The 20000-nt window shown below is 45.5% G+C and overlaps 1 protein-coding gene and 1 long non-coding RNA gene across 2 annotated transcripts in view; both read right to left on the bottom strand.

The window, feature by feature from the left end:
* flt1 (fms related receptor tyrosine kinase 1) overlaps positions 1-20000 on the bottom strand; it is a 110968-nt gene that overhangs the window by 36868 nt on the left and 54100 nt on the right. The window lies entirely within an intron of this gene.
* LOC134455349 (uncharacterized) overlaps positions 15748-20000 on the bottom strand; it is a 4570-nt gene continuing 317 nt past the window's right edge. Inside the window, exons 1-7 of the long non-coding RNA XR_010036094.1 lie at positions 19747-20000; positions 19386-19478; positions 18522-18606; positions 18273-18354; positions 17957-18158; positions 17525-17669; positions 15748-16886 (exon numbers count right to left, since the gene is read on the bottom strand). The exon at positions 19747-20000 is cut by the window's right edge and continues 317 nt beyond it. This is a non-coding gene — a long non-coding RNA (uncharacterized LOC134455349). The remainder of the gene's footprint in view (positions 16887-17524; positions 17670-17956; positions 18159-18272; positions 18355-18521; positions 18607-19385; positions 19479-19746) is intronic.

Below are 20000 nucleotides of genomic sequence, written 5' to 3' on the forward strand. Positions count from 1 at the left end.
CTCCAGTTGCCTTTCCACTTCTCCAGGACATCAAAATCCCCCAAAAATGGCTAAATAATGGATACATGGGTGTTCGAACATGGCTAAAAGATGTTTGGGCCTAAAGAGTGAAATTGGGCCTCCTGAAGGAAGGCTCTAAAAACAAGCACGGAGAATTTCAAATCTGGGAAAGTGCAAAGGGAACTGGAGCATTCTTCCAAATGATCCTCTTTACTAGTTTTGAAAATGGTGTAAAAACACAAAAATAGCCCATCCACTGCCATTCAACATTTCAAGCATATTGTGCCACCCTTTAACATTAACCAAATTTGCTAAGATTTTACACGGAGGTTACGGCTACGTTAGGGCAGTCATGGGTGAGCGGTTAGGGTGTCAGACTTGCATCCCAGAGGTTGCCGGTTCGACTCCCGACCCGCCAGGTTGGTGGGGGGAGTAATCAACCAGTGCTCTCCCCCATCCTCCTCCATGACATGGGGCGCCACTGAGGGCTGCCCCCTTGCACGGGTGAGGCATAAATGCAATTTCGTTGTGTGCAGTGTGCAGTGTTCACTTGTGTGCTATGTGTGCTATGTACGCCATCCTATGTACTCCACCCAGCCTGGCGACGCCATCCTATGTACTCCACCCAGCCTCGCGACGCCATCCTACTGAGCCACTGAGGGCTGCCCCCTTGCACGGGTGAGGCATAAATGCAATTTCGTTGTGTGCAGTGTGCAGTGTTCACTTGTGTGCTGTGGAGTGCTGTGTCACAATGACAATGGGAGTTGGAGTTTCCCAATGGGCTTTCACTTTCACTTTAATTCAAAGGAGCAATTTTGCAAAAGCAGAGCAGAATTGTCCGACGTTGGGGTGTTTGATGCACCCTGATATGTACAGTATGTGAGTGGGGGCATGTATATGTATATGAGGAAAGAGATGCCATGAGGGACGGAGAACTCAGAGGAAGAGCAACGATAGACCAAGTCAGGAGAGAGGGAAGAGAGAGCAGGTGAAAGAAAGGATGAGGAGAGGGGGAAGAGAGAGCAGGCGAAAGAAAGGATGAGGAGAGGGGGAAGAGAGAGCAGGCGAAAGAAAGGATGAGGAGAGAGGGAGGACAGGAGAGCAGACGAAAGAAAGGATGAGGAGAGAAGGAGGAGGGCAGACAAAAGAAAGGATGAGGAGAGAGGGAGGACAGGAGGGCAGACGAAAGAAAGGATGGAGTAGAGAGGGAGGACAGGAGGGCAGACGAAAGAAAGGATGGAGTAGAGAGTACAGTAAGAAGAAAGACATGGTAAAGAAGGGATGAAGAGCAGGGGGAAGAACGAATAGCAGGAGGAAGGTAGCCTCGCGACGCCATCCTATGTACTCCACCCAGCCTGGCGACCAGGGCTGTAGTGGTCAAATTAGAGGTGGGTAAACTATGAATTTTTTGATCAGACAGACCGTGACGCGACGCGACGCGTGTATCATCGGTGTATCGTATCTACAGGTATGAAAATGGGTATGAGGCCAGGCATGATAGTAGGCCTATAAAGTATCGGTATCAACGCATCCAAAATGGTCATTTGTTTAAAAGCCACTAGAACTTTTTGGCATGCACATTCATTTGTCTACTATAAATGACAATTAAAATCTCTTCAGTTAGGCCTATAGGCCTATCACATAATTTGTGTGATCATATGATGCAGTGTGCCTTTGCTACAATCCAGGCCTAACACCTATATTGGAGTAGCTCAACAGCATAACAATGCAGCTCAATTTCATAGGCCTATTCCACTTTCTGCATTAGGTTTTTAAAAATAGATTCACCATCATGTACTGTAGGCCCATCTCAGCCATTCCCCACAAAGATGAATGGCATTAGGCTATAACATTGGAAACTAAATATAAAAAACACAGCATTTGTGGTTTTCAACTGAATTGATAATGAAGTGCTATTAGGCTACATTTTAGGCTTATATTTTTATAAGACACCTCACAATTTACCCCTCCACCATCATCCATTAGGCCTACTTAGCTAGGCTAGGGCCTACTTGTAGTGGCATGGTGCTCATAGATTAGCAATAGGCACTGCAGCCATTAAGAGAGGAACTGGAGTTTTACCTACCATTATAAGCTAACCCATACAGCGTTATCAATAACTGCAAAGGAAATAGACAGAAGAAGAAGCTGATGAAGAAGAAGCTTATAATTTCTTTACTCAGGAATGAGTCCTTCTAGCTCTGAGAAATTGCTTTTGCAAATAACTTGGACATGTCAGATCATGAAATAATTTTTAGGCTAAGTCGTGACAAGGTGTAACAAAACTTGTACCTCCCTAAATGATGGATTTGGTGGCGTTACTAGGCTTACTCCTGTGTTAGGTTACTTTCATACCTGGCTTCACACGCGGGATTTTTCCCCAACTCCACCGCGAACGTGCATTTGCGTTTCTATCGGCATTGCCGTCCGTAGAACCGGCGGGCAGATGCGCTTTCGCTTGTAAACATGGGGCGCACTGGCTTGTCCCCTAGTTCTACTTCTTTCGGACAAACGTTGCGAAGTGGCTAGATTTCATGAGAAGGGCGTGACTAATTTGCGAACGACAGAGAGAAACCTGGAGTGGATGAAAATGATTCCTACTAAAGCGTTAAGTATGTTCAACAATATTTTTTAAATGACACCAAATTTATTTTGGATTATTCCAACGGCAGATCACAAGGCGCAGGGAACTTTGACGTGCGTAATTGCCATTAAGAGCTGCGTAAACGCTATTTAGAGGTGGGTAAACGCTAATAGAGGTGGGTAAACGCTATTTCCTAAATTCCAGAGGTGCGTAAACGGCGTTTACGTGCGTTTACCCTCCACTACAGCCCTGCTGGCGACGCCATCCTATGTACTCCACCCAGCCTGGCGACGCCATCCTATGTACTCCACCCAGCCTGGCGACGCCATCCTATGTACTCCACCCAGCCTCGCGACGCCATCCTATGTACTCCACCCAGCCTGGCGACGCCATCCTATGTACTCCACCCAGCCTGGCGACGCCATCCTATGTACTCCACCCAGCCTGGCGACGCCATCCTATGTACTCCACCCAGCCTGGCGACGCCATCCTATGTACTCCACCCAGCCTGGTGACGCCATCCTATGTACTCCACCCAGCCTGGCAACGCCATCCTATGTACTCCACCCAGCCTGGCGACGCCATCCTATGTACTCCACCTAGCCTGGCGACGCCATCCTATGTACTCCACCCAGCCTGGCGACGCCATCCTATGTACTCCACCCAGCCTGGCGACGCCATCCTATGTACTCCACCCAGCCTCGCGACGCCATCCTATGTACTCCACCCAGCCTGGCGACGCCATCCTATGTACTCCACCCAGCCTGGCGACGCCATCCTATGTACTCCACCCAGCCTGGCGACGCCATCCTATGTACTCCACCCAGCCTCGCGACGCCATCCTATGTACTCCACCCAGCCTCGCGACGCCATCCTATGTACTCCACCCAGCCTGGCGACGCCATCCTATGTACTCCACCCTAGCCTGGTGACGCCATCCTATGTACTCCACCCAGCCTGGCGACGCCATCCTATGTTCTCCACCCAGCCTGGCGACGCCATCCTATGTACTCCACCCAGCCTGGCGACGCCATCCTATGTACTCCACCCAGCCTGGCAACGCCATCCTATGTTCTCCACCCAGCCTGGCAACGCCATCCTATGTACTCCACCCAGCCTGGCGACGCCATCCTATGTACTCCACCCAGCCTGGCGACGCCATCCTATGTACTCCACCCAGCCTCGCGACGCCATCCTATGTACTCCACCCAGCCTCGCGACGCCATCCTATGTACTCCACCCAGCCTGGCGACGCCATCCTATGTACTCCACCCAGCCTCGCGACGCCATCCTATGTACTCCACCCAGCCTCGCGACGCCATCCTATGTACTCCACCCAGCCTCGCGACGCCATCCTATGTACTCCACCCAGCCTGGCGACGCCATCCTATGTACTCCACCCAGCCTCGCGACGCCATCCTATGTACTCCACCCAGCCTCGCGACGCCATCCTATGTACTCCACCCAGCCTGGCGACGCCATCCTATGTACTCCACCCAGCCTGGCGACGCCATCCTATGTACTCCACCCAGCCTGGCGACGCCATCCTATGTACTCCACCCAGCCTCGCGACGCCATCCTATGTACTCCACCCAGCCTGGCGACGCCATCCTATGTACTCCACCCAGCCTCGCGACGCCATCCTATGTACTCCACCCTAGCCTGGTGACGCCATCCTATGTACTCCACCCAGCCTGGCGACGCCATCCTATGTACTCCACCCAGCCTCGCGACGCCATCCTATGTACTCCACCCAGCCTCGCGACGCCATCCTATGTACTCCACCCAGCCTGGCGACGCCATCCTATGTACTCCACCCAGCCTCGCGACGCCATCCTATGTACTCCACCCAGCCTCGCGACGCCATCCTATGTACTCCACCCAGCCTGGCGACGCCATCCTATGTACTCCACCCAGCCTGGCGACGCCATCCTATGTACTCCACCCAGCCTGGCGACGCCATCCTATGTACTCCACCCAGCCTGGCGACGCCATCCTATGTACTCCACCCAGCCTCGCGACGCCATCCTATGTACTCCACCCAGCCTGGCGACGCCATCCTATGTACTCCACCCAGCCTCGCGACGCCATCCTATGTACTCCACCCAGCCTGGTGACGCCATCCTATGTACTCCACCCAGCCTGGCGACGCCATCCTATGTACTCCACCCAGCCTCGCGACGCCATCCTATGTACTCCACCCAGCCTCGCGACGCCATCCTATGTACTCCACCCAGCCTCGCGACGCCATCCTATGTACTCCACCCAGCCTGGCGATGCCATCCTATGTACTCCACCCAGCCTGGCGATGCCATCCTATGTACTTCACCCAGCCTCGCGACGCCATCCTATGTACTCCACCCAAAGATTTTGGCTCCGCACATCGTCTGGCAAAAGCCTCAAGCTCTGTTCTCTCAGTGTTTAGCCAATCAGCAAACAGTTGAGAGTGATGACACGGAACTCACCTGCGAGCTCCGTTACTGATTGGTTAAGGTAACTATATTCACACTTTCGTTTTGTTATTTGTTTGCTTTTGCAACACTATATCGTAACAGGTGTAGGTACAATTCCTGCCACTTCCCTACGCAGAGAAACTCATGACAAAGTTATGAGAATCATGTGACTCAAACTGATGATGATTGAGACGAAGGTCATCAATAATCATTAGTAAAAGAGTTACTTCCCCTCTGACCACCAAATGGCCGGCCCAGGGTCCCTGCCATGTTGTTCTCAGTCCTCCTCCTTTAGGAGGCGCTGTGACTAAAGCCCCATTCACCATCACCTGGTTATCAGTGACCTTTGATAACCCATTGTCTTGCCCCAAGACCCTCACTCTAGTTTTGGCTGCTGGTCGGGCGAGACGCATAGAGCAACTTGCGCAATTTTGGACAAAGTATTGTTTGATATTTGGCCGAATAACAAACATAGACTGCTGAGTTCATCTTACACACACTTTGCAAAGAATTCCTCACTTCAAGTCTAAGGTCTTGCCTGGTCATATCTTAAGACTTTTATCCGGACACTGTGGGCTAAGGCGAGCTCACTGCGAGAAAATATCCACGCACGCCTCCGTGGAACAAACTTCTCGCATTTGGGATTCAACCGAAGAATCTCGAAGCCGCAACAACAAAGACTTTTGCAGCCCCAAACTCTCGAGGACGAGAGAAACGTGGACTGCAATCCCCATTTCCAGACGGACGTACCGAGCCTTTGGAAACTGGACCCTCCTCTTCATCTCACACAGTAGGCACTGGGCATAGCTTATGTACTGAGATAGATGTGTTTTTGAACTATGACTTGAGTTATTTTTCATGTGCACATGTTTATTTGCATTTCTCCTGCTTCTCTGTCTATCCTTCCTCTTAGCTTAGGTTGCCCTCTGCTAACCCATTCTGTATTACTGGCTACTAAGCCTAGCGACCCCGCTTGTGGCGTTCGCACGGAATAGTTCAAGTATTGATTTAACCATCAGTATTCTGAGCTCTCCGAGGACCGTCATAGCGCGGCCGTTTCGCTGACTAGTCCAGCAATACACGCGCTGCGCCCCTTTGTTGTAACGGGCCATAGCCGGCCCTAGGTTAGCAACGCAACGCTAACCATTTGTTTACACAGACACGCATAGCCACCAGAGTTCCATCTCTCTTTCCCTTCTCTCTCTATCTCCCTCTCTCGTTCTTTCACTCTCTCCCTTTCGAAATACTAGACTCTCAGAACCCTCCGAGCATTTCGGTACTCTTTTATACACTGTGAGTGCATAATCTGTAGTAAACCATTCTCTGAATAGCCAACTCTGCTCGGAGCGCTCTGCAAGTTAGCCATTAGCCAAGTTGGGCTTGCAGCGCCTACACAAGCACGCTGAAACCCCACTTCCTGTAGTTTTACAACTCGTAATGGCTGCGTAGACGGCAACGTCCCCCACTTGTTATTTCTTTTATTTCGTTTTCTTTCTCTCCCTGTTCTACTCGGACTTGTTATCGTTAATTCCAAAACCATTTGATACATTCGCGCGTCCACTACGGGACTTGAAGCGCCTAAAACCACACGGTTTACTTGCTACATAGCTGCTAGCTATCCCTATTGTTCACGGTTCTGATGCTAACGTTAACCTAGCCGAGAGGACGCCATTGTTGCCCAGCAACAGACACATACATAGTAATCAGCGCGAGTTCCTCCCACTGAGCACTACTCTCTCATCCCCCTTCATTTCTCTCTCTATTCCACAAGGAATTGTGTGCATTTATTACAGAAACCCTGACATTGTTGTGGACCCTTTGGGCCCTGCCTAGTCGACATTAGGCCTTTGCTAAGCAGCTACTTATCAGTAGCCTTTCCATTGTCCATGCTTTCTGTAGCTAATGCTAGCTTAGTCAACCACACACACACACGTGGTAGCCTAGCAACCAGACCCCTGCTACACACACATACACACACACACACACACACACACAGGCTGAACGCCTGTCCCCCTCTTCTTTCTTTGCCCCTCTTTTATTTTCTTTCTTGTTTATATTATTGTGCCTCATTATTGTTATTATTCCATTTAACCGACTTTGAATGTAATGCATTTTATTAGATTACCTAGTAGTTAATAAAAGTAAATCATTTGATTGCATTTTGTTGTCCTTGTTACTTTGTACACCCAACCAACCTATTATTAGAACTTTGCCTTCAGATCAACCTTTGTGCTTGTGTAACCCAGCTGATCACAGAGAATAGGTCTCATACTCTCATCGTTCACTGTGCCCCGCTGAGTAACCCCAGTACAAAACTTATTATTAATTCTGTGTTTAGCAATTTATTGTTGAATATTGTGATTGATAATCCAAGGATTTTATGAGACGGTCCTTAAATTACATTTTAATTAATTTGTTTATTAATATTAATTAATTCATAATTAATTAAATTCCCAAACGAGATTTTACCTTCAATTCCTGGTATAGCCGCATGAGGAGTAAATCCACACGCAGCTTCCCATACATTAACGTAACTTCAATTACATTACTAGTGCGGTCCGCGTAAGAATTCCGATTCTTGCGCGACTGTACCTACATTACGTGGTGCGTACCGTGTGAGAATTCCGATTCTCACGCGACTACCCCTACACAGGCATGCTAATAAAGCACAATATGGGTTTTAATTTGAGTTTGGAACTCCAATTAATTTAAATGATAGAGTAAGATCAGACCATCTAACACTCTCCACGGAGACGGATTCCTCATGACTTTTGCCAGACTGATTGACGGAGTCAACAGTCGGCTTTTCATCCAGGCTAGTAGGAAGGTGAAAGGGAGTGAAATAAGAGAGGACAGGATAACGAGAGAGAGAGAGAAGACAGAGAGATGAAGGATAAGGGAAGGGAAGTGAAAGCCCAACTGGGAAACTCCAACTCCCATTGTCATTGGGTCGGGAGTCGAACCGGCAACCTTTGGAATACAAATCTGATGCCCTAACTAACCGCTTACTCATGATGACTGCCCTAAATAGCATAGAGAACAGCAAAAGGAAAGGAGTAATGACAGACGGAGGAGAAAAGAACAGACAGCAAGAAAAAATTAAAAGAGGGCACAAGAAACAAGAAAGAAAGACTAGACAGAAGGAGAAAAGGAATATAGAGATTTTACATTACAGTACATTTCATTACATAGCATTTAGCAGACGCCTTTGACCAAAGCCACTTACAAGGAGGAAATTGAAGCAGGAACAGGGTAAAGCATCTAGGCTCAGTATACAGTTGACAGCATTGTCCAACACATGGTAAAAGAAGATGTAGCATAACAAGATGCATGAAAATCAATTTAGGTACCGTATTTTTCGGACTACAAGTCGCACTTTTTTTCATGGTTTGGCTGGACATGCGACATATACTCTGGTGCGACATATATATGTTTTTTTTTTCTCCACGGGAGAGCACTATGTGCGCAACTAGGCATATGTTAGTTGTGTTGCTTAATACCACTGATAGAAAAAATGTTACAACTTACCACAACAAAAAATAGCATTTACAATGACGACTGAATAGAAATATACCACCCAAAATAAGTTAATATAGCCCACTGCTGAGTCCAAACTGAAAGTAATTAAATATGCAGCCGAAAATGGCAATAGGGCAGCTGAACGAAAGTTTGGATGCAATGGAAAACTGTTTGGGGACTGGAGAAAAGCGGAGGAAAATGTGCATGTTGTGGAAAAAAAAAGCTAGAAGAAGAGCTGAGAACAGGACAAATGTGTTCTCGAACAACGCGCGCGCTGCGAGTCAACGGTCTTGTTACGGGCTCCATGACATTGCCAAAGAAATTAATAGGACTTTTTGCGGAAGTCAGGGACCTCGTGGATTTATCGCGTTATGCAATGCAATCCCCTCTCGTGGATTTATTTGCGCTATGCAACGCAATCGCCTCTCTATCCGAGAACGAGCGTCTGTGTTATTAAAGACAGTCAGCCGACTTCCAGGTGAAAATCGGTCATTTCCGCGAGTTTCTGACAAACGAGCACAACGTGACACTACCATAGGCTACACAACATGGATGAAATCCCCCTCACCTTTGATACCGTCATGGGCTGAAGTCTTAGAAAAGGGGGTAAAGAAAGGCGTGCTCTGGAGACGGAACAAGTTGCCTCGAACCCTCCCACGGTCCAAACGCAAAACAATGCCGAAAATTGAATGTTGTTCTGCCTACAGGGCAACATGGCGCGTTATCACTGTTTCTTCTTCTTTTTCTTTTTGTGGTTTTATGGCGGTTGGCAAACCATCTTAGTTGGTGCATTAGCCTACACTGAAAAAAAAATTTCCGTAAAAAAACGGATAAAGTCCTGGCAATTTATTACCGGGGACATATCCGTTATGTGACGGACAGTTCCGTTTATTCTACAACGGAGAATTCCGTAATTTTACAGCAACTTCACCGTTCTTTCACATGCACTTCCGTTCATAATAAAAAAGGAGAATTCCGTAGATTTACACTAAATTCTCCGTTCATTCACATGCTCTTCCGTACATCATAAAAAAGGAGAATTCCGTAGATTTACAGTACATTTTCTGTTCATTTACATGTACTTCCGTTCATTATAAAAAGGAGGATTCCGTAGATTTACAATAAATTCTGTTTATTCAGCATTTCAGCAAGTATTCATTATAACTCATACAGTCTTTCCTTAACACTCTGAGGTCTACGGGGTCACCGGTGACCCCATCTGTCACTTCTATCGTCTCGTTCGGTACTTCGTCACTTCCGCTTCCGGATCAAGCTATTCCCGTCGAGGAGCTACTCGGACGAAATTAAGTTTCTTCTCGTTTTTCTCCTAAAATCTTTGTCTGAACTTACAACTACAAACAACTGATTCGATGTAGTGTTACTTTTGCGTTACCTTGTTATCACTCTTACAACAACATAAACACATAGGCTAACCTCCCCACCATCCAAATAGATTTTTTCCACCAGGCTAGCCCACATAACTTTTTTCGCGCCGAGCCCTACTCGGCTTTAGTTTCACCTCACCTCATAGTCAATTTTGCAACACTACACCAACTATCTCGCAAAAATAACCTTTTCTGCTGCATCCGCAGACCTAATTATGGCCAACTCTACCTGCGCCTGCAGTGATCTAGCTAATGCTAATGAAAGACTAGCCAAAGCCAACATGACGATTGAAACACTTAGAAGTGACATTCGCCGGCTAACTTGCGAGATAGTCATAAAATCCCATAACACCACGTTGAAACACCAAACCAGTAATACTAGCGCCAACCTAACTACACTATCTTTTCTCCCCAGTCACAGCAAACACCAGCCGAAGTCCCCCCCGAATCCACCGTGCTCCACTCCCGCGCGTCGTAGCTGGACGGAGGTGGTTAACGGCGGCAGGGGAGTACTGCAGAAATGTTCACCACCTCTAGTGACTAGCAATCGTTTTTCTGTACTTGACTCAGTCATCGATGCAGAAACTGACCCTGTCCCCCTCTCCCACCAGGTGCCCAAGCCTCTACCACAAAGAGTGCGACCCAGTAGCCGCCGGACCCTCGCTACCCCCAGGCAAATCACCCGAGAGCAGCCTGCCCATTCAGAACCCCGGCGACCATCAACAGTCCTCATAGGATCTTCGATGGTTCGCCACGTAACCCTACGAAACGCCCAGACGTGGTGCCTACCTGGAGCTCTCGTAGCCGATGTCCAGTCGAATGTGCCGCACGCGCTGTCACAGTATCCTACTGCCACAACTCTCATCGTCCACGCAGGCTCCAATGACATCCGGCTGCAGCAGTCTAAAAAACTTGAGTCTGATTTCCTCTCCCTTATTAATACCCTTCGCAGCACTGGAAAAAAATACGCTATCTCAGGCCCCATCCCCTCTGTCTGTTTCTCTGCCTTCCAGTTCTCCCGAATCCGCCAACTGCACGTCTGGCTGATGAGACACTGCCGCCAAGAAGCCATTCCCTACGTTGACAACTTCTCCGCTTTCTGGAACCGCCGAAACCTCTTCGCACGAGATGGAAGGCACTTAAACAGAGCTGGTGCTCGTCTCCTCGCGACCAACCTAGAGCTGACCCTCGAAGCCCATCGGTCCTTGGATTGACTAACAGGTGTTTTAAATCCAAAGCACTACACCAACTTAGACACTGCGTGCCCAACAGAGAGTACTCCACTAGCTATCCACACTGTCACTACCCGTAGGAAAGCTCGCAGATGTAGACCCTCTGGTTGTGTACACAACAACCTAATTACGATTGCACCTGAACGCATAAACAATAGCTCTACTACTTTGAATGTTAATGCTGCATTACTTAACGTGCAGTCCTTGACCAACAAAAGCTTCGTAGTAAACCAGCTGGTCTCGGACAAAAACATAAGCTTCATGCTTCTTACCGAAACATGGCTTAAAGACGACGGGGCGGCTACTTTTATTGAGGCTTGCCCTTCCGATTACAAATTCCTTCACGCCCCGAGACCAAATAAACGAGGCGGAGGCGTAGCCATACTTTTCTCCAACAAATTTAATTGTACTAAGATGAATCTGGGCTCTTTCTCTTCATTTGAATACATGGCAATGAGGGTCCAAGCAAACCTCAAACTGATTATTATTGTTCTGTACCGTCCACCGAAATTCTCTTCGTCATTTCTATCTGATTTCTCCACCTTCATGTCAGACGTACTTACTAACTATGATAAAGCAATAATTGCTGGCGACTTTAATATCCACGTAAATAAATCAGATGACGCAATAGCCAAGTCTTTCTTAGACACATTAAATGGATTCGGTCTCGTCCAGAATGTCACTGAACAGCCTACCCATCGGAAAGGCAACACACTTGACCTTGTTATTTCACATGCGCTTGATATCAACAATATATCGGTCACGGACGTCGGCCTCTCCGACCACCACTGTGTGTTTTTTGATTTTGACATTTCAACACAAATTAGCACACCCAACAATGTCATTCACAGACGACGCATTAATGCCTCTGCTGAGCTTAAGATTTCAGACCTCATCAAATCGGGCGACCTACTAAATGGTCACTGCACACCCGATGAAATGGTTGATAGCTTCAACAACAACTTAAGAGGAATTCTAGATAACATAGCTCCAATTAGAACGACGACAAGGACCAGAGCTAGCTATTCACCTTGGATGAATGACTCACTTAGAGCCTTAAAAAGAAAATGCAGAGTAACCGAGCGTCTTTGGAGGAAAACTAAATTAGAAGTCCATAGACAATCCCTTAGGGATGAGATCTCCTCCTACAATAATGCGGTACGCTCAGAGAGAAAAGCATATTTTTCCAAAATCATAACAGACAACCAGCATAATGCGAAAGTTCTTTTTTCCACTATTGACCACCTGCTTAATCCAACACATAGCAATAACAACCTAAATGCAGCATCACATGCCAAGTGCGAGGAATTTGCTAGATTTTTTAATAAAAAGATTGCCGACATTAGAGAAGGCATCCAAGGTGGAAACGCAGCAATCTCTGTCGCCCACTCAGGCTATACACCGAGGGGAGGGTTAAACCCCCCTAGGAGACCTGAGAGCTTCCAAAAGTTTTGTCCAATTACAGAGGACGACCTCTGTAAAATAGTCAGGGAAAGTAAGCAGTCTACCTGCAGCCTTGACGCGATCCCCACACATCTGCTAAAAAACATACTTGGTTGCTTAGCAGCACCTTTACTGCAAATTGTTAACACCTCTATGCTTACAGGCATTTTTCCAAGCTCATTCAAAACAGCCATGGTAAAGCCACTCCTAAAAAAGACAAATTTAGATCAGAATTCTTTAAACAACTACAGACCTATATCAAACCTCCCCTTTATAAGCAAGGTACTAGAAAAAGTTGTATTTAAACAGCTTAATCAACATCTGGCTGGGAATGATATCTTGGAAAAATTCCAATCAGGCTTTAGAGCCAACCATAGCACCGAAACAGCACTAACCAAAATAATAAGTGATCTTAGGCTCAGCACTGCCGCAAACAAAGTTTCAGCACTTATCCTCCTCGACCTCAGTGCCGCCTTTGACACGATAGACCACAACATACTAATTGACCGCCTTGAATCTTGGGTAGGCTTGTCCGGTCACGTCTTAGAGTGGTTCAAAACATATATTACAGGAAGGCAGTTTTTTGTCACCATCGGAGAACACGTCTCCAACAAGTATGATGTGCCTTTTGGAGTTGCTCAGGGTAGTTGCTTGGGCCCTCTCCTCTTCTCTCTCTATATGTTGCCCCTGGGCTCCATCATCAGAGAGCACAATGTTGATTTTCATAGCTATGCCGATGACACTCAACTATATATCTCTGTCGAGCCTAGCCAAACCACTGCCATTCATGCCTTGACTAAATGCATGTCTGCCATCACAGATTGGATGAACAGTAACTTCCTAAAATTAAATGAGGATAAAACTGAAGTGTTGCTCATTGGGCCTAAGGAAAAACGTGCAAAACTCCACTCAAGCCTAGGTGACCTAAGCATACACATTAAAGATAAGGTTACTAGCCTAGGTGTGGTCATAGACTCGGATTTGAGCTTTGAGCCTCACATCAACAAGATAACAAAATCTGCTTTTTTCCATCTTAGAAATGTTAACAAAGTGCGCGGCTTGGCCCCCCAACAAGACGCTGAGAAACTTATTCATGCCTTTGTCACCAGTAGGATAGACTACTGCAATGCTCTCTTCTCTGGTCTCCCAAAAAAATTAATTGACAAATTGCAACTCATTCAAAATTCTGCGGCAAGAATCCTAACAAGAACCAGAATGAGAGAGCACATCTCTCCTGTCTTGGCAGACCTGCACTGGTTACCTGTCTCTTACAGAATCGACTTTAAGATTCTGCTCACAGTATTTAAAGCATTAAATGGACTTGCCCCTAGCTATATCTCAGACATGCTCTCTTTTTATGCCCCTGCTCGAGCTCTCAGGTCCACTGATGCCAAGCTGCTAAGGACCCCCCACCCCCCGCAGAAGAAGATCGGCGACGCCGCGTTTGCCTGCTATGCGCCCAAGAGATGGAACGCCCTCCCCATCGAGATTCGATCAACCACCTCCGTCGACTCCTTTAAGAAGCAGCTGAAGACCCACCTCTTCATCCTTGCCAACTCCTAGCTGCCAAGGCGTCATAGTGTCCCAGCTGCCGCAGCGCCCTTACTACTCGCAACCAGCCCTGGCAGGGGGCTCCCCTAGGTGGCCGCTGGTCTCTGCCTGAGGTTTCTTCCTGACTATAGGGGGTCTTTTTTTTCTCAGACTTCACTGAGCTTTTTTTCCCCCTTACAAACTATGAATCAAGCGAAAGGGAGTTTTTCCTCACCCCTGATGCCACCAGGGGCCGCACCTGAGCGCCCAATCTCTGTGTGACTATCTATGACTTATGATAGGCCCAGCCACTATGGACCTTACACATCTAAGAATCCTGGTCCTATCATACGTTGACCTTATGACTCTACATTCTCTGTCTATCTCTTCTTCCTCTGCCTTCCTGCTTTTTCTGCCTCTCCTCTATACCTCTCCTTTTAAATCTATCTCTAAAAATGTTTTTTTTTTTTCCATTTGTTAAGCACTTTGAGTTACATGCCTTGTATGAAACAGTGCTATACAAATACAATTATTATTATTATTATTATTAATTATTATTCTACAAAAACATCTGTAACTCTGTGAGTTGTCATTCAAACATAAAAGTGACAGCATTAAAAACCTTGAAACTTCTAGTTTTCAAATATATACTGACATTTATCACATGGAAAGTGACAGGGGGGTTTACTTTTATCTAGCAAACACTTTTGTTTACAGGGTTCAATCTTCAAAAGTCTTGACTACATATATTTAGCGTGTGCTTTCTTGCACTGTTAAAAGACCTATACAACGTTTTTTTTTTGTACAGTTGTGATTACACTCAATTAAAAAAAAAAGTATTACATTAACTTTACTGTCATATTCTTTTTTTGTTAGGCTTTTCAGAAGAGGGGGAGATAACAAATGTTATCTTTTTCAAGAATAATTAACACCACTGCCAATTTCATGAAGTATTGATTATGACTCGTACACTATCATCTCTTAACAACATTACCGGTGTATAACAAAACCAGAAAGTCTTGAAATTCGAAGTAGTGTTGTATATTCTTGAAAATAACATTGTTATGAAATAGGTTCCAACATATTGAAAGAAAAGACATTGTACCTTGGGTTAAGAGACAGTTCATCAGAATGAAAACTCTGCATTACATCAATGGGTCTTACATCTGCCACATCATATCATTGCTAGGGCTGGGTATTGCAGCTATGTTCCTGTATCGATTCGATTTCGATTCTGAGGGTTTTGAATCGATTAATCACGATTCGATTCGATTCAATTCGATTCACTCCGAATCGATTCAATCCGTTCCCTTTTTGGTGCAAGGATTTCCCCCAAAAGATGCTGTTGCCTATTTTTATATAAAAATGTCAAAGGGCTGTGGCTTGACAGTGTTAACAGATTGCTAATTTGTAATAAGTAGGCCTAGGCCTAATTGACTAATACCTACTGGGTATTTTCCATAGACCTAAATGAAACAAAAAGAACATAAAGAAAAAGAGCAAAAAAATCGATTTTGTGCCCTGTGAATCGATTATGTGAATTTTAAATGATATCGATCGATTATCGATTGAATCGATTATTTTACCCAGCCCTAATCATTTCACAATCGTCCAGTTTTACAACATATATATATATATTTTTTTAAATATGATGGTAACACTTAATTTTAACATTACATCGCTTAGCACTAATACATACAATGTTAACCCATTGATGCCTAAAGCACTTGCAGAAAAGGGTGCTGATGCCATACAAAACTCCAGGCGCCAGGGCCAATGCAACATCCAGCATCAATGGGTTAATGCCTGTATAAGTAACTTGTAAGGCATGTACTAAGCGAAATCAAACATTTGTTAGGTCCTTATTGAGGTTATATTAGGTAATAAATCCCTAATTGTGCATGAACAAGTAATTTGCGAATACATGCCTAACATATATTTGATCTTGCTTAGTGCATGCCTTACAAGTTACTTAGAGCATACAGGCATTAACACTGTATGTATTAGAGCTAATAGATGTAATGCTAAAATAAAGTGTTGCCAAAATGATAATCAAAATAATTCTCTGTAATAATCCTAACAAGCATGAACACAGATAAATTGTCATTAAGTGGTAAATTATGGAGAATCTGTCCTTGAGAAGGAACACAAAATGCTCTTTCTTCAGGTGTTACTTGAAGCTGCATAGGTTGTCTGAATGTCAGTGGATTCAAAAGAGTCATTGAAAGATACACCCATTTCTGTTGTTGTGGACTGGTGGTGTCTACGTAGTAAGTCCTTGTACACTTGAACAGCCATCTTGGCTGCAAATTATCGTCATGCCCTGTGCATCTGACAAAGCGTGTACTTGACAAAGATGCCAAACTACTTTCTTGATGTCTGTAGTAACTATTTACATTTTGGGCATAAACACATGTTGAGTGATCAATGGGTTGCTGGGAAGCTTTGAGAGAAGTTCTAGTACCTTTGGTCGTTTGTTGGTTGAGATGGAACGTCATAAACATATTCAAAGAAGGTGAAAACAGAGCTGAGCTGTGCTGGATATGACAAGTTGCAGACCCAGTTGAACAGCTTGTCAATTGTGCAAGTCAGGCCGTCTGCAACGGGAATGGTCACGCGGTCATTCCTGGCGGTGATGACAGACTCTTCAGATTCCCAATGCAGACCACTAGTGGTTGGGTTGTGGATTCCATCTCAGTGTCAGTAGTGCAGTGAAGAGGGATGTGAAGTTGGTTCCAGACTGAGAAGAAGTAGAAGAGGAGGAAGAAGACAAAGGACGAGAGAGAGAGAGAAAGAGAGACAGAGAGAGAGAGAGAGAGAGAGAGACATCATCAATAATACTTAATAGCAAGTGTTACTTAACTGATTGAAAGGTATGAGCATACCAGTCAAACTAAGTATAGCCGAATCAACTACAGGTATACATACATTGATATCATGACATCTTCTTAGATCTTCATTAAACTGAGTGAATTTAATTTAATTCATTTTTAATTTCATTATTTATATATACATATGAAGAGTTTATTTGCAAAACGGTGTATCTACCATTTTTTGCATTTTATTATTGAAAATGGCTGTCCAGAGGTCCTATCACCTATGTGTGAATTCTTGCCATTCAAATATTTTGAGAACATACTTTTTCAACTTATATGAAATTCATTTTGCAATGCAATGCAGTGGAATGCCCAATACAAAATTGTTAATTTCCCAACATTCTACAAAATGGAGATACACCGTTTTGCAAATAAACTCTTCATATATATGACCGGTATACGTATGAACTTATGCAGTATAATATCAAGAAGGAGCCAAGACTGACTTGCACCAACACAGACCCACACGCAAACACACACACACACACACACACACTCCTACCAATGATGTCAGCGATGCAGAGTCCTAGCTGGCCAATAGTGTGTGAGGTGTTAAGTTCCGCCTGTCCGTGCAGCAGCAGCAGGTTGGAGGGCGGGACCTTTAGCTTGACTGACAGCTCTTCCACTGCATGCTTCAGAAGCCCTGTCTGCAACACACATACACATAAATATTACTTACACACACATCAGCTGTATAGGGTTCTCTACTTTCCATGGCTTCCCCCAACTATAAAACAGAATTATAATACTTCCTGTAAAAAGTCTTTGACTAGGCAAAGCGCTATACAAAACAGATGTCCTGCTCTCTCTCTGTGTGTGTGTGTGTGTGTGTGTGTGTGTGTGTGTGTGTGTGTGTGTGTGTGTGTGTGTGTGTGTGTACCTGTGCTAGTTGTATTTGGTGTATGTCTGGTCTGTGGCGTATCTTTAAGTTTACCAGTCGTGCCGGTGTGTTCTGCTGATGCTGCTGCGAGCGTTTTCATTGGCTGGTTTTCCTGCGAGGGCGTGGCCTACATACGATGGCGATGTCTGCATCGTCAGACTCCTCTCCTTCATCCTCCTCCTTTAATTGGCTAGCTGCCGCAGCAATCCCGGCCCCTCTGGTGATGGACGCAGCATCCAGCCTCTTGTTAATCTCCCTGTCACACACACACACACACACACGCGCACACAATGTAAGGAAAGTTGACAAGACACTGTAGAGATAGTGTCAGTGCGTGGCGTGCACACAAGTGTGTGTGTTGTGTACTCACGCTAGTTTGTGGTTGGGCCGCCGCCGTGCCTTGAGTGGTGTGGAGGGGGAGGGGGAGGGGGGCGGAACGCCTCAGCACAGTCCTAACACCAACACATACACACACACAACACACATGATGGATATGGTAAGCATACAGCAATAAATTGGAAAAATATTGTAGGGGCTACTGTGTTGACTCATGGTCTGTGTGTGTGTGTGTGTGTGTGTGTGTGTGTGTGTGTGTGTGTGTGTGTGTGTGTGTACTCACATTGTGTTTTGCATGGGTTTGGTCACCTGGTCCGAGTCATCTGAGAGTTCGGTACACTGCTTCCCTCACCATCGCTGTCAGAAATCTGTCAAACACACAATATACAGTCTAAAGTTCGCCGTCCGTGTTAGCTGTAACTTATCCAAATACTGCTACTTTATACAGCAGGCACATATTTACTGACCAAGTTGCTCTCTATGACAAAAGTGCTATGGGCTACTGTGACAGGTAAACAAGAAACAACAGGTTAACAACACTTGGCGTTAATTAGTTCTCTACAACTACAAACCGCTGCTGTTCCATTCCGTTTGGGATCCATATCTCCAAACTATAGTTCTCTTGAACTTAACTGCATTGAAAGCCGTGAAAGTGAAAGCCCATTGGGAAACTCCAACTCCCATTGTCATTGTGACACAGCACTCCACAGCACAGAAGTGAACACTGCACACTGCACACAACGAAATTGAATTTATGCCTCACCCGTGCAAGGGGGCAGCCCTCAGTGGCGCCCCATGGGGAGCAGTGCGGTGGGACGGTACCATGCTCAGGGTACCTCAGTCATGGAGGAGGATGGGGGAGAGCACTGGTTGATTACTCCCCCCACCAACCTGGCGGGTCGGGAGTCGAACCGGCAACCTCTAGGATGCAAGTCTGACGCCCCAACCGCTCACCCATGACTGCCCTATTGTTATAAGAATATGGCTATGACAGCCTTAAATAGCAGGTTAAAATATGGTCATTTACATTTTGGTGACAACAAGGTCATAACTCTGTATAGCAATGAGGTCCTAACAGAGGCTCTGCATGAAAGTGTTTTTAAAGATTTTAAAGACGTTTTAAAAGTGACTATCCTTTGAAACATACCTGCACAAAATCAACCAGAAAAGACATCTCAGATTTTACACTGCAGCGGCTTCGGAGGTAGAAGATGTGTGAGAACTGTGTAGCACTTTTCATCTGAAAATGAGAGCAGAAAATTGTACAGCAGTACTTAAATTTCACATTTACCAAAGTCTCTGTGTTATAACAATAACATATAGTAACATATTTATCACAATTGCATACAATACAACAATAAGAAAAGTAATCAGGAAAAAAAATATTTAAAAAAAAAAACAAATGAAAGGAGGCAGAGGGCCTGTAAGTGGATGGCAATAAGACACATGATCACATAGATAATATGATACACATGGAAACACACACACACACACAGACACACACTTACCATCAGTCTGATCATCCAACTGTTCAGAGTAGGAGCTTGGACAGATGTGGCCACAAGACCTGGGCCCTGATTAAGAGAGAAGAGAGAGGGGGGGAGAGCACGTTAGTTCCCAGTGCATTGAAGGTACTGCTGTCCAACTCTACCACCTAAAACTCAAACTTCTTTTCAAACGCCATGGTATCGTCACCAATTACCATTGCCTACAAAATCTCGTGCGTGGCCGTTTTATCCCTCGAACAGAGCGTGCATCTGGC

Source organism: Engraulis encrasicolus, chromosome 9, assembly GCF_034702125.1.
Source record: "Engraulis encrasicolus isolate BLACKSEA-1 chromosome 9, IST_EnEncr_1.0, whole genome shotgun sequence".
In the NCBI taxonomy this organism is placed as follows: domain Eukaryota; kingdom Metazoa; phylum Chordata; class Actinopteri; order Clupeiformes; family Engraulidae; genus Engraulis; species Engraulis encrasicolus.